General features: G+C 43.0%; 1 pseudogene; it reads right to left on the bottom strand.

Moving 5' to 3' along the window:
- Positions 1–538: 538 nt before the first annotated feature.
- On the bottom strand, positions 539–5,615 carry LOC105711326 (leucine-rich repeat-containing protein 37A2-like; annotated as a pseudogene).
- Positions 5,616–12,995: the final 7,380 nt, after the last annotated feature.

Below are 12,995 nucleotides of genomic sequence, written 5' to 3'. Positions count from 1 at the left end.
GTCCTGCCAGCCCCTGGGGCGCCTACCGCAGTGCCTGACGGGCCGCGCCTCCGGCCCACTGCGCATGCCTGAAGAGGGAGCCCAGGCCCATAAGCGCGGAGCTCTGAACCTGGGCGGCAGGTACCTGGTGGCTTGAGAGTTTTGTGCTTTCTAGATGAAGGGCGTCTTCGCCTACGTGTGGTCGCGGGATCTCACAAGATCCTTGGCATGTGAGATTTTTTTTTTTTTCCCAAGAACAACAGTATTTAATTGTAAAATCTCCACTCCCTGAGGGTATGTTTTCAGGTCTGGGTGACTAATTAGACTGGGAAATGAGGGAGGGCAAGAAGGCCCTGTGCTTCCCCTGCCCGCTGCCTCTGGTGGATGCGCTTCCCCCGCCCGCTGCCTCTGGTGCATGCGCTTCCCCCGCCCGCTGCCTCTGGTGAATGCGCTTCCCCCGCCCGCTGCCTCTGGTGGATGCGCTTCCCCTGCCCGCTGCCTCTGGTGGATTTGTGGGCCGGTGGCTTCAGTCCTGTTTTTCTTTCTGATGGTCCTTGTTATTTATGCATAAATATTTAACTACGCATTTAAATGTCATACTGCATGGCTAGAATTAGTTATATTCTTTTATAATAGAAAAGTAAGTATTTTGCAGGAGGCCTGAGGTGGACTGGGGTCACTAAGGGTTCTCCTACAGCAGGGCCTCACTCTCCTCCCCTTCAACAGCAGACTCTTCAGTTGGGGTCCTCTCTGTTGAGGCTTTGCAGTCCCCAGTGTCCCTGTTGAAGATCTCGTCCTCATTGGAAGATTCCTTGTTATGCAGCTTTTATGCCATGTTTTTCATGTGTATGGCACTGAGAGGTCTGTACGTATCCCTAAGCCAGAGTGGCCATCTTAATGAGAAAAAGCCACTTTGAGATGATTAACTCCTGTGTGGCAGAAATCTGGAAATGCCGCTTGAGGATCCTTCTTTATCTTCCTTTGATGCCCTTCTATGAGAATAAATCTCAATGAGACAGAAAATTATTATTGACTATACAGTCGCAGATATTGCCAAGATGAGTTTGTTGTTGTAGCCATATCCTGCAACTTCCTAAGTGAGCTCACTTGACTTCTGCTCTTTCTGTTCACTCTGGGCTTCCGTGCTGTTGCTAACATAGTTCTCAGTTTTCCACTGGTCCATATCCCATTCTGCCTTGGACATCTTTACTTGTTGCTGTTCACTGAGAAGCTTCATCAGGAGGCCTGTTTTGGAGATGAGCTTAGCACAGGCTAATTGCACATGGGTCTCAGAGCAGTCCATTTTTCAAGCTCCGGATAACATGACAAATGAGGATGAGGGACCATAGCTGCTGGTTTAGGTGAATTTCAATCTGATCACCTGGGGACGAGAGCAGTGAGTAATTGAAGTTTTTGGGCTTAGGGGACAGGTCAGTGCCCAGCTTGTTGTATTCCCATTGTGTTTCATTGGTTTGTTTAACAGTTGGCTCTAAGTTGAATGCAGTCCCAGTGGAATCTGCCTCAGAAGAATTATTGTAGGTTGTGTTTTCAGAGATGGTGCCTTCTGGCATAGCAGTGTTTCCCATAAAAATGTTTTCTTCAAAGGCATTTCCTGCAGTGGTGTTTTTAACATTAGTGTTTCCTATAAAATGTTCTGAAGGAGCAAATGTTTCTGGAAAAGGACTCAAGTCTCCTAAATATGAAAAAGCCCCTTTTGAAGGGGAATTTATGAGGCTCTTCAGTGCAGAGAACGGAGGCCTCTTCGCGAGTATCAGTCTGTTAAGAGAACTTTTCTTTCTGAACTTTCGACTCTTTTTGGCCTTGGGTGTTCTGTGGACCACATGGGAGTGAGTTTTATGAAAGCGGTGGTATTGTTTTCTGGAATGTATGAATGGTTTAGTAGTCTTCATATTTTTTTTTTTTTTAAAGGAAGAAAGGAAAAAGAAGAAGAGGAAGAGAAAGGAAGAGAAAAAGAGAGAGAGGATGGGAGTATTGCTTTCTTGCCCAGGCTAGAATGCAGTTTAGAAATGGGTATTGAAAATCTCTTTTATACCAATAATTATGCTTAATGATGTAGACAGGAAGGAATAAGGGAAGAAAATAACAAACAAGCAGCCAACCAATATTTCATTTAAACCTATGAAATGCTATGCGATTACTGAGGAGCGATTTACTTCCAATTATGTAGTCACTTTTGGAATAGGTGTGAGGTGGTAATGCGTGTTTTGTGTATTAAAGTGGAGAGTTCTATAAATGTTTATTAGATTTACTTGTTCCGGGTCTGAGTTCAAGTCCTGGATGTCCTTGTTAATTTTCTGTCTCATTGATCTATAGAATCGTTAACTCTTCTTGTTACATTGATCCTTTTGCCAATATGTAATGTCCTTCTTTGCCTCTTTTGATCTTTGTTGCTTTAAAGTCTGTTTTATCAGAGGCGAGAATTGCATCTCCTACTTTTTATTTATTTGTTTATTTTTACTCTCTGTTTGGTTGGTAAATCTTCCTCCATGCCTTTGTTTTGAGTCTTTGTGTATCGTTGCATGTGAGATGGGTCTGGATGCAGCATACCGATGGGTTTTGGCTTTTTGTCCAATTTGAATATATATGAGTTTAATACTGCCATTTGATGCTAGCTGGCTATTTTGCCCATTAGTTGGTGTAAATTTTTCATTGTGTTGATGCTCTTTGCTTTTTGATATATTTTTGGAAAGGCTGATATTTGTTGTTCCTTTATATGTATAGTGCTTCTTTCAGAAGCTCTTGTAAAGCAGGCCTGGTGGTGGTGAAATCTCTTAAGTACTTGCTTGTTCGCAAAAGATTTTATTTTTCCTTCGCTTGTAAAGCTTAGTTTGGCTGGATATGAAATTCTGGGTTGAAAGTTCTTTTCTTTAAGGATGTTAAATATTGGTCCCCACTCTTTTCTGGCTTGTAGGGTTTCTGCTGAGAGATCTGCTGTAAGTCTGATAGGTTTCCCTTTGTGGGTAACCTGACCTTTCTCTCTGGCTGCCCTTAGTATTTTCTCCTTCATTTCAACCCTAATAAATCTGGCAATTACGTGCCTTGGGGTTGGTCTTCTTGAAGAATATCTTTGTGGTGTTCTCTGTATTACCTGGAGTTGAATATTACCCTGCCTTGCTAGGTTGGGAAAGTTTTCCTGAATGATATCCTGAAGAGTATTTTCCAACTTGGATTCATTCTCTTTGTCACATTCAGGTACACCTATCAAACGTAAATTAGGTCGTTTTACATAGTCCCATATTTCCTGGAGACTTTGCTCATTCCTTTTTATCCTTTTTTCTCCAATCTTGTCGTCTTGTTTCATTTCACTGAGCTGGTCCTCGACTTCTGATATCCTTTCTTCTCCTTGATCAATTCGACTGTTTAAACTTGTGCATACTTCGTGAAGTTCTTGTGTTGTGTTTTTCAACTCCATCAATTCACTTATATTCCTCTCTAAATTGTCCATTCTCGTTAGCATTTTGTCAAACCTTTTTTCAAGGTTCTTAGTTTCTTTGCATTGGGTTAGAACAAGCTCTTTTAATTCGCAGAAGTTTCTTATCACCCACCTTTTGAAACCTGCTTCTGATAATGGAACACACTCGTTCTCCATTAAGCCTTGTTCCATTGCTGATGAGGAACTGTGATCCCCTGTAGAGGGAGAGGCATTCTGATTTTGAGTATTCTCTGCCTTTTTAGGCTGGTTTCTTCCCTTCATTATATATTTATCCCTCTGTCGTCTTTGTAATTACCGACTTTCTAACTAGGTCTCTGAGCGGACATCCAACTTGTTGATTCCCAGTGCTGAAATCTGAGCAATCCACTGCGCCAGCCAAAACAGCGGTGTTAAGATTAATGGTGCTTTTCTGCCTGGGAATCTCCGGACTCTGCACCAAGAACTGCAGTGCTGAGGTGCCAGCAAAACCGCCGCACCAGCCACAAGAGTCACCTTGGCGACCCGTGGGGCTCCTCCGCTGGGAATCTCTTGGTCCGTGAGCAATAAAAATTCATCTGAAAGTGTGGCATCCTCTCGTTCTCTGCGCTTTCACTGGGAGCTACGATCCCAAGCTGCTAGTGATCAGCCATCTTGGATCTCTCTCAGCCTTCATATTTTTAACTCTAGCCTTTGCATTTTTCTAAAACCAAATTGATGTAGGTTAAGTCTTTCGATCTGTTTCTGACCTCAGGTAGGGCTTTTGCAGGGGTGGAGGCAGAAGGCCCGCCCATGGAGAAGGGTTTCAGCAAAGAGGAGACTGCTCTCTTATGCTCTTAGGTGAACAAAGGCTTGGTGTAGACTAACTTCTCACATTAACTTCTCGGGCCACTGCACCATGTGAGGCTATTCCAGCTCCCTTGGGGCTGTACTCCCAGGCTTTTTTCCTTTGGCAGTGTTTTCCACAAATGCCTGGGCACTCTGTTCCCTCCTGATGCTCTGCTTTCCCCCCTCTTCGAAGTGCCTTTTCTGGATGCTCCTTGGGCCCATGAGGACTCTGCTCTCTGCAAGCTTTTGCCTACACTTTGAATCTTTGCCAAGCTGTTTTCCTGTGGTTGGGCAGTTTCTAATTTTGTCTGAAAAATTTGAGCCGTTTAAATTTGGGACCTAAGCCGGGCGCGGTGGCGCGTGCCTGTAGTCCCAGCTACTCGGGAGGCTGAGGTGAGAGGATCGCTTGAGCCCAGGAGTTTTGGGCTGTAGTGTGCTGTGCCGATTGGATGTCCACACTAAGTTCGGCATCAATATGGTGACCTCCCGGGAGCGGGGGACCACCAGGTTGCCTAAGGAGGGGTGAACCGGCCCAGGTCGGAAATGGAGCAGGTCAAAACTCCCGTGCTGATCAGTAGTGGGATTGCGCCTCTAAATAGCCACTGCACTTCAGCCTGGGCAACATAGTGAGACCCTGTCTCTAAAAAATAAAAAATAAAAAAAAAAATTGGGACCTAAAAGGCTGGACTGTACAAGCGTGGCAGTTTTTTCTTCCCTTTTAACCTCATCGTTTTTTTTCTTGAATATCTGCATCTAACACATTTTCCAGAAAATACAGCTTTCTCAATTTATTTTCGTAAGTTGAGTTGTTGGATGCAGGTTGAAGAGAGGGGCTCTTTGTATTGTTTTTCAGAATACCCAGGAGCCTGTCACCATCTTGTGAATCTGAAAAAAGCAGTTTAATGAACGGTAACAACGTTGATTCCACATCTTCTTAGTGCACTGATAACGTCACTTTCATCATTGATGTCTAGCTGCTCACTCCCAAAGCCTGACAAGTTGATGCCGTTGCTGTCTGAGGGCGTCTCAGGCTCAATAGTCAGCTCAGTGCTCGTGTGCTTCTTCCAGGCTTGTAACACCTTCATGAATGCTCCTTCGGGATTCCCTATAGATACTTGTTCAAGACAATGTGTGGTGTTTGTCAGACATGCACTGTTGCAATGCAGCTTGACTGTCTTGCAGACAACCTCAATGCTATTTTTAAATTGGCCGAGGCAGCAGGCCATATGGCTAGGTAAGATCAGTTTTTTCAATTCAAGAGTCATCATGAGGCTGTTCTTAACTGTTATAAGTGAGACTTGTGTTGTTCCCATGTCTACATATTTTAATGCTGGCAATTTAAACAAATATGGATCTTCAGCAGTTGTTAGAGGATTGCGATTGAGCATTCTAATAAATCACCATCAGACTCCATAAAGCACTATGCCTTTGGGAAATACCCAGGTCTAACTTGTGTAAAAACTGCATTCCGTGCCAGGCCTGAAACGTTCCAAAGCTCAGTTCTGTGAATAAATTGCAACCAAGATTTATAAACTGTAAAAATGGTAGTGGTTCAAATGTATGTCTTTCAATAGACTGTATTTTATTGCAGGATAATCCAAATACTGAAGGGATAGCAGGATTTCAAATGAATCCTTATGTAATTCAGTCAAATAATTTTCATTGAGAATTAGTTTCTCAGTCCAACTGTATGCTTTCCATACATTTCCATCAATATAAGAAATATAGTTTCCTTGGAAATTTCTATTCTATAGGCTTGTCAAGTGATGCTTGTTCAATTTCCAAGTGTTCTTCCTCACATTGATCAAAGTGATTACCCAGGAAGTGTCGGTCCTTGTAGAAGCGGGAGAAGGCGCCGAATTTTGCTGCCATCACTCCTCTCAGGAGGACGCTCTCCAGTTCGCTCCTTCCCTCCAGTGACACCTGCCCCTCCCCGTTTCCCCGCCTCCTCCTGGCATGTGAGTATTCTTAACAGACTCTCTACAGTCAGGGAAGTAGAGAGACATTCAGTAACTTGGCCAAAGTCATGCGGCTTACAGGACTAAAGCTGAGCATGGATTCCAGCGCTTCCTCTACCCAACCGAGCTGCCTTCCCGGCGCGCCAGGGGATGCTGACCGCCCACTCCTACATAGCTGTCGAGCAGGAACCTCCTGACCGCCCGGAATACCCTCGTCGCTAGTGACGGATACTATGTTCACCCCTACAAGCACTTCCTCGTCAAAATTCAGGTTGCAGAAACCCTTCCCTGATTCCCTGTAGTCTGTGTTAAGAACACTAGGGTGTGCTGCGGTGGCTTCTCTGCATTAACAGTGCTCTGCTCATTGCTGTACTGGACACATGGTAGGTGCTCAGCAAATAAACAGGCAACCTTAAGTCATTTCTTCCACTCACTCATTGATTCAACGTGTGCACAAGACTATTCTTTGAGGAGCCTACACCACTCTCTGCCAGGCACTGTGCCAAGAGCTTTCCATGAGTTATCTCTTGTAATCCTCCCTACAGCCCTGTGAGGAGATGCTTTTATTGTCCACATTTTAAAGATAAGGAGACAGGCTGGGCGCCATGGCTCACGTGCTTTGGGAGGCCGAGGCAGGTGGATCACCTGAGGTCAGGAGTTCGAGACCAGCTTGGCCAACGTGGTCAAACCCCATCTCTACTAAAAATACAAAAATTATCTGGGCATGGTGACAGGTGCCTGTAATCTCAGCTACGCAGGAGGGTGAGGTATGAGAATCGCTTGAACCCAGGAAGTGAAGGTTGTGGTAAGCCTAGATTGCACCACTGTACTCCAGCCTGGCTGAGTACAAAAAAAGTGCATCTCAAAAAAAAAAGTGCAGCTCAACAATGTGGAATGTTTGCCACCATCACTAGTTACAAAGAAGGTGGGGTGGGGGATACATGTACATATGTATACTTGCATGTGCATAGAATGTCTCTGGAAAGATAGACCAGGGGTGTATGAGGATGGTTGTCACTGAGGAGGAGAACTCAAGGAGACTAGTTTTGAGCTGTTATATTTATTTACTTTGTATCTTTTTTTTAAAAGAACTAAAGCATGTTTGAAGCCCTTTGTCCAACCTCACTTTCTTCCCTCTCTCTCCTGCTGTCACCACCATTACTGAATTTGGTGTTTATCTTCCTCTTGAATGCTTTTAAACATAGTACGCATTACTACATATGTAATACATGTTACAACATATGGATGTATCCATACTATATCACATCATTGTAAATGTTGTACTTTTCATTCTGCAATGTGCTTTTTCATTCAAGGTTGTTTAAAATATTCACCCATGTTGGGCCGGGCACAGTTGCTCACGCCTATAATCCCAGCACTTTGGGAGGCTGAGGTAAGTGGATCACCTGAGGTCAAAAGTTCGAGACTAGCCTCACCAATGTGGTGAAACCCCATCTCTGGTAAAAAAATACAAACATTAACTGGGTGTGGTAGCATATGCCTGTAATCCCAGCTACTCAGGAGGCTGAGTCAGGAGAATAGCTTGAACCTGGGAGGCAGAGGTTGCAGTGAGCCAAGATTGTGCCACGTGCCACCGCACTCCAGCCTGGGCCACAGAGCGAGACTTTGTCTCAAAAAAAAAAAAAAGAAAAAAGAAAAGAAAAAAATATATATATATATTTACCCATGTTGATACATGTAGCTCTTATCCATCTATTTAAACCACTGTGTAGTATTCCATTGCTTTAATATACTCCATCTGATCATTGATCATTCCTCTGTTGATGGACAGTTAGGTGAGTTCCTAGTTTTCCAGTCAGTGCATCAGTTCACATTCTTAGGTAGTCCCCTTGCCCACCCATGGGAAAGTTCCTCTAGACCAGTGAGCATCAAACAGTTTTGTCACATACACTTAGCAGTAAAAATATTTTCAGCATGTACCCCTAATGCACTAATATGTAGCTATTTATGAATTATTTATATGAACTGCTGTATCAAACTAGTATGTCCATCATAAAACATACAAAAAGAGAACTACAAAAAGGAGAGAACTGTTAAAAAATGAAGTAGGCTGGGCATAGTGGCTCACACCTGTAATCCCAGCACTTTGGGAGGCCAAGGTGGATGGATCACCGAGGTCTGAAGTTCAGAACCAGCCTGGCCAACATGGTGAAATCTGGTCTCTACTAAAAATACAAAAATTAGCCAAGCAAGGTGGTGGGCATCTGTAATCTCAGCTACTCAGGAGGCTGAAGGACAATTGCTTGAACCTGAGAGGCAGAGGTTGCAGTGAGCCAAGATCAAGCCACTGCACTCCAGACCTGGGCAACAGAGCAAGACTCTGTCTTTAAAAAAAAAAAAAGAAGTAGATAATACAAATATTTATTATTTGTGGTATACCAAAAATCCTTAGTAAAAATAATGTAGCTGAAGGTTTTTCATTACTACCTCCACTTATTTATTTTTCTTATTTTTAATTGTGGTAAAATATAAAATTTGACATCTTATTTTTTATTTTTATTTTTTTGGTAGAGACAGGATTTCACCATGTTGACCAGGCTGATCTCAAACTCCTGGCCTCAAGCAATCTGTCCACCTAAACTGCTGGGATTACAGGAATGAGCCACCGTGCCCAGCCCCCACTTTTTTTTTTTTTTAATTCTTGTCATTGATTTCTAACTTCATTATATTGTGCTTATAGGATATGTTCTGGGTGGTGTTGATTTGATGGCACTGGTTGACATTTTGATGGCCTAGCATAAGTCAATTTTTATAATGTTCAATGTGTGGTTGAAATAATATTTTCTAATTGTTGGCTATAAGATTTTATATATGTATGTTAGATAAATTTTGTTATATTGTTTAATTTTCAATATGTTACTACTCTTGTTTTATTTTTCTTCCATCTATCAGTTTTGGGGAAAAGGATGTTAAAATGTCCCATTGGATTTTTAGATTTTTTAGTCTTCCCTTGAATTTCTGTCAATTTCTGCCTTAAATATTTTGAGGTTGTGTTATTAGATTAATGTAAGTACTAGGTTATTATAATTCCTGGTGAATTGTTTCTTTTATCATCAGGGAATGACATCTCAATCCCTAACACAGGCATACTTTGTTTTATTGTGCTTTGCCTCATTGCACTTCCCAGAGATTGTGTGTTTTTTTTGCAAATTGAAGGTTTGTGGCAACCCTAAGTAAAGCAGCCTATTGGTGCCACTTTTCCAACAGTATATGCTCTTTGTGTGTCTGTGTCATGTTTTGGCAATTCTCATGGTACTTCAAGCATTTTCATTATTATTGTATCTGTTATGGTTATCCATGATCTTTGATGTTACTATCTGAATTGTTTTGGGGTGCCACAAACCACACCCAGATAAGATGGCAAATTTAATAAATTTAATAAATGTTTTGACTGTTCCATTGACTGAATGTTCTCCTGTCTCTCTCCCTCTCCTTGGTGTTTTGTTTTGTTTTGTTTTGAGCTGGGATCTCACTCTGTAGTTTCTTGAGGCAGAATCTACTCCTGGTAGAGATGCTGCGAACATTGTTGAAATAACAACAAAAGATTTAGGATATCACATAAACTTAGTTGAGAAAGCAGTGCCAGTGTTTGAGAGAACTGACTCCAATTTTGAAAGAAGTTCTATTGTTAGTAAAATGCCGTCAAACAGTATCCTATGCTACAGACAGAAGAAGAGTGAAAGAAACAGCCAATCAAACCAGGCGCAGTGCCTCACACCTGTAACCCCAGCACTTTGGGAGGCCAAGGCGGGTGAATCGCCTGAGGTCAGGAGTTCGAGACCAGCCTGGCTAACACAGTGAAACCCTGTATCTACTAAAAATACAAAAATTAGCTGGGCGTGGTGGTGACGGCACCTGTAATCCCAGCTACTCGGGAGGCCAAGGCAGGTGAATCGCTTGAACCTGGGAGGCGGAGGTTGCAATGAGCCAAGATTGCGACATTGCACTCTAGACTGGACGACAAGAACAAAACTATGTCTCAAAAAAAAAAAAAATCACTATAGCCACCCCAACCTTCAGCACCCACCACCCTAATCAGTCAGTCAACAGCCATCAACACTAAGGCAAGACCCTCCACCAGCAAAAAGATTGTGACTCACTGAAGGCTCAGATGATTAGCAGTTTTTAACAATAAAGCATTTTTAAAGTTTCTTTTCACAGCCCTCTTGCAGGATCAATACAATTTTGTGGGTGTTTTGTTTTGTTTTTATTTTTGTTTTGAGAGACAGAATCTTGCTCTGTTGCCCAGGCTGAATGAAGTACAGTGGCACATTTACAGCACTTAATTAAAAATAAAATATTTGCCAGGTCTGGTGGCTCACGCTTGTAATCCCAGCACTTTGGGAGACTGAGGTGGGGAGATCACGAGGTCAGGAGTTCAAGGCCAGCCTGGCCAACACAGTGAAACCCCATCTCTACTAAAAATACAAAAATTAGCTGGGTGTGGTGGTGCCCCCGTGTAGTCCCAGCTACTTGGGAGGCTGAGGCAGGAAAATCGCTTGAACCTGGGAGGTGGAAGTTGCAGTGAGCTGAGATCATGCCATTACACTCCAGCCTGGCAACAGAGCAAGACTCCGTCTCAAAATAATAATAATAATAATAAAGTCTGTTGTGTCAGATTTTAATATTACTATATTAGTTTTCTTTCTTCATTTTGCCAGCTAAATTAAGAAGCAGTAGACAGCAATGTTAAAAACATGGAATCTGAAGTCAGGCTGCTGGGGTTCAAATCCCAGTCTAACACTTTCTGGTTGTGTGATCTCAGGCAAGTTATAATCTCAGTTTTCTCTTCTATAAAATGGGGATAGTTACTGCCTACCTCATAGGGTTGTTATAAAGATTAAACTATTTTTAAAACGCACTGAACATCTAATAAGCACTCCCTGTGTATTTGTGAAATAAATATATCTGCATTCCTTTTCAGTCAACTTTTCTGTGTCATTATTTTATAGGTATTTCTTAGGTTAAACATATAGCTGGACTTTTTAGGCTCTCAGTCTAACATGGAGGTTAAATGCGATGTTTTTAATTTAAATTTTATTATTATTTTTAGGCAGCTTCTCACTCTGTCACCCAGGCTGGAGTAGCTGGGATTACAAGCACACACCACCACACCTGGTTAGTTTTTGTATTTGTATAGAGAAGGGGTTTCACCACCTTGCCTGGGTTGGTCTCGAACTCCTGGGCTCAAGCAGTCTGCTGTCTTGGCCTCCCAAATTGCTGGGATTACAGGCAAGAGCTACCACACCTGGCCTAAATTTAAATTTTAGATTTGGGGGTACATGTGCAAGTTTGTTACAAGGCTACATATATTGTGTGATGCTGCAGTTTGGGGTGTGTGTGTGTGTGTGTGTGTGTGTGTGTGTGTGTCAGAGTCTCCCTCTGTGGCCTAGGCCGGACAGCAGTGGGGCAATCACAGCTCACTGCAGCCTCGACCTCCTGGGCTCAAGCAACCCTCTCACCTCAGCTTTTCCAATAGCTGGGACTACAGGTGCACACCTAATGCTCGGCTAATTTTTAATTTTATTTCTTGTAGAGAAGGGTTCTCCCTACATTGCCCAGACTGGTCTCAAACCCCTGGGCTCAAGTGTCCTCTTGCCTTGGTCTCCCAAGTGCTGGGATTATAGGCATCAGCCACCACACCTGGCCTGGGCTTCTAGTGATCTCATCACCCAGACAGTGAACATAATACCCACTTTCCCCTCTGCAGCCTTCCCTCCTTTTGGAGTCCCCAGTGTCTATTGTTCTCATCTTTATGTCCATGTGTATCCAGGGTTTAGCTCCCACTTAAAAGTGAGAGCATGCAATATTTGGTTTTCTGTTTCTGTGCTAATTTGCTTAGGAGAATGGCCTCCAACTGCACTCAAATTGTTGCAAAAGACATGATTTCATTATTTTTTATGGCTGCATAGTATCCCATGGTGTATATGTACCACATTTACTTGATCCAATCCACCATTCACGGGCACCTAGGTTGTTTCCATGTCTTTGCTACTGTGAATAGTACTGTAATAAACATAGCACAGGTGTCTTTCTGGTAGAATGGTTTATTTTCCTTTGAGTATATACCAAGTAATGGGATTGCTGGGTCACATGATATTTCTATTTTTAGTTATTTGAGAAATCTCGACACTGCTTTCCACAGGGGTGAACTAATTTGCATTTTCACCAACAGTATCTAAGCATTACCTTTTCTCCACAACCTGGCCAACATCTATAATGTTTTATTTTAGAGATGGGGTTTTGCTATTTGTCACAGGCTGGCCTCAAACTCCTGGGCTCAAGTAATCCTCCCACCTCACTCCCTCAAGCAGCTGACTACAGATATATGCTTCTACACCCAGACTAAATTTACATTTATCGGGATGGGCACAGTGGCTCATGCCTGTAATCTCAGCATTTCAGGAGGCCAAGTTGAGAAGATCGCTTGAGCCCAGGAGTTCAAGACAGCCTGGGCTACATAGTGAGACCCCCATCTCTATACAATTTTTTTACAAAATTAGCTGGAAGTGGTGGCACACACATGTAATACTAGTTACTCCTCCCAGGTTGGGAGGACAGAAGATCTCTTGAGCCCCAAGTCAAAGCTGCAGTGAACTGTGATTGTGTCACTGCACTCCAGTCTGGGCCACAGACAGAGTGAGACTCTGTCTCAAAAACAAAACACCAGGCCGGGTGCGGTGGTTCACACCTGTAATCCCAGCACTTTGGGAGGCTGAAGCAGGCAGATCACCTGAGATCAGCAGTTCAAGACCAGCCTGACCAATATGGTGAAACCC

Source organism: Aotus nancymaae, unplaced genomic scaffold, assembly GCF_030222135.1.
Source record: "Aotus nancymaae isolate 86718 unplaced genomic scaffold, 86718_ANA_hifiasm-v0.15.2.pri h1tg000089l, whole genome shotgun sequence".
NCBI classification, from domain to species: Eukaryota; Metazoa; Chordata; class Mammalia; order Primates; family Aotidae; genus Aotus; species Aotus nancymaae.
Note: the sequence above shows the minus strand (reverse complement) of the source record. Positions and strands in the feature narration are given on the sequence as shown.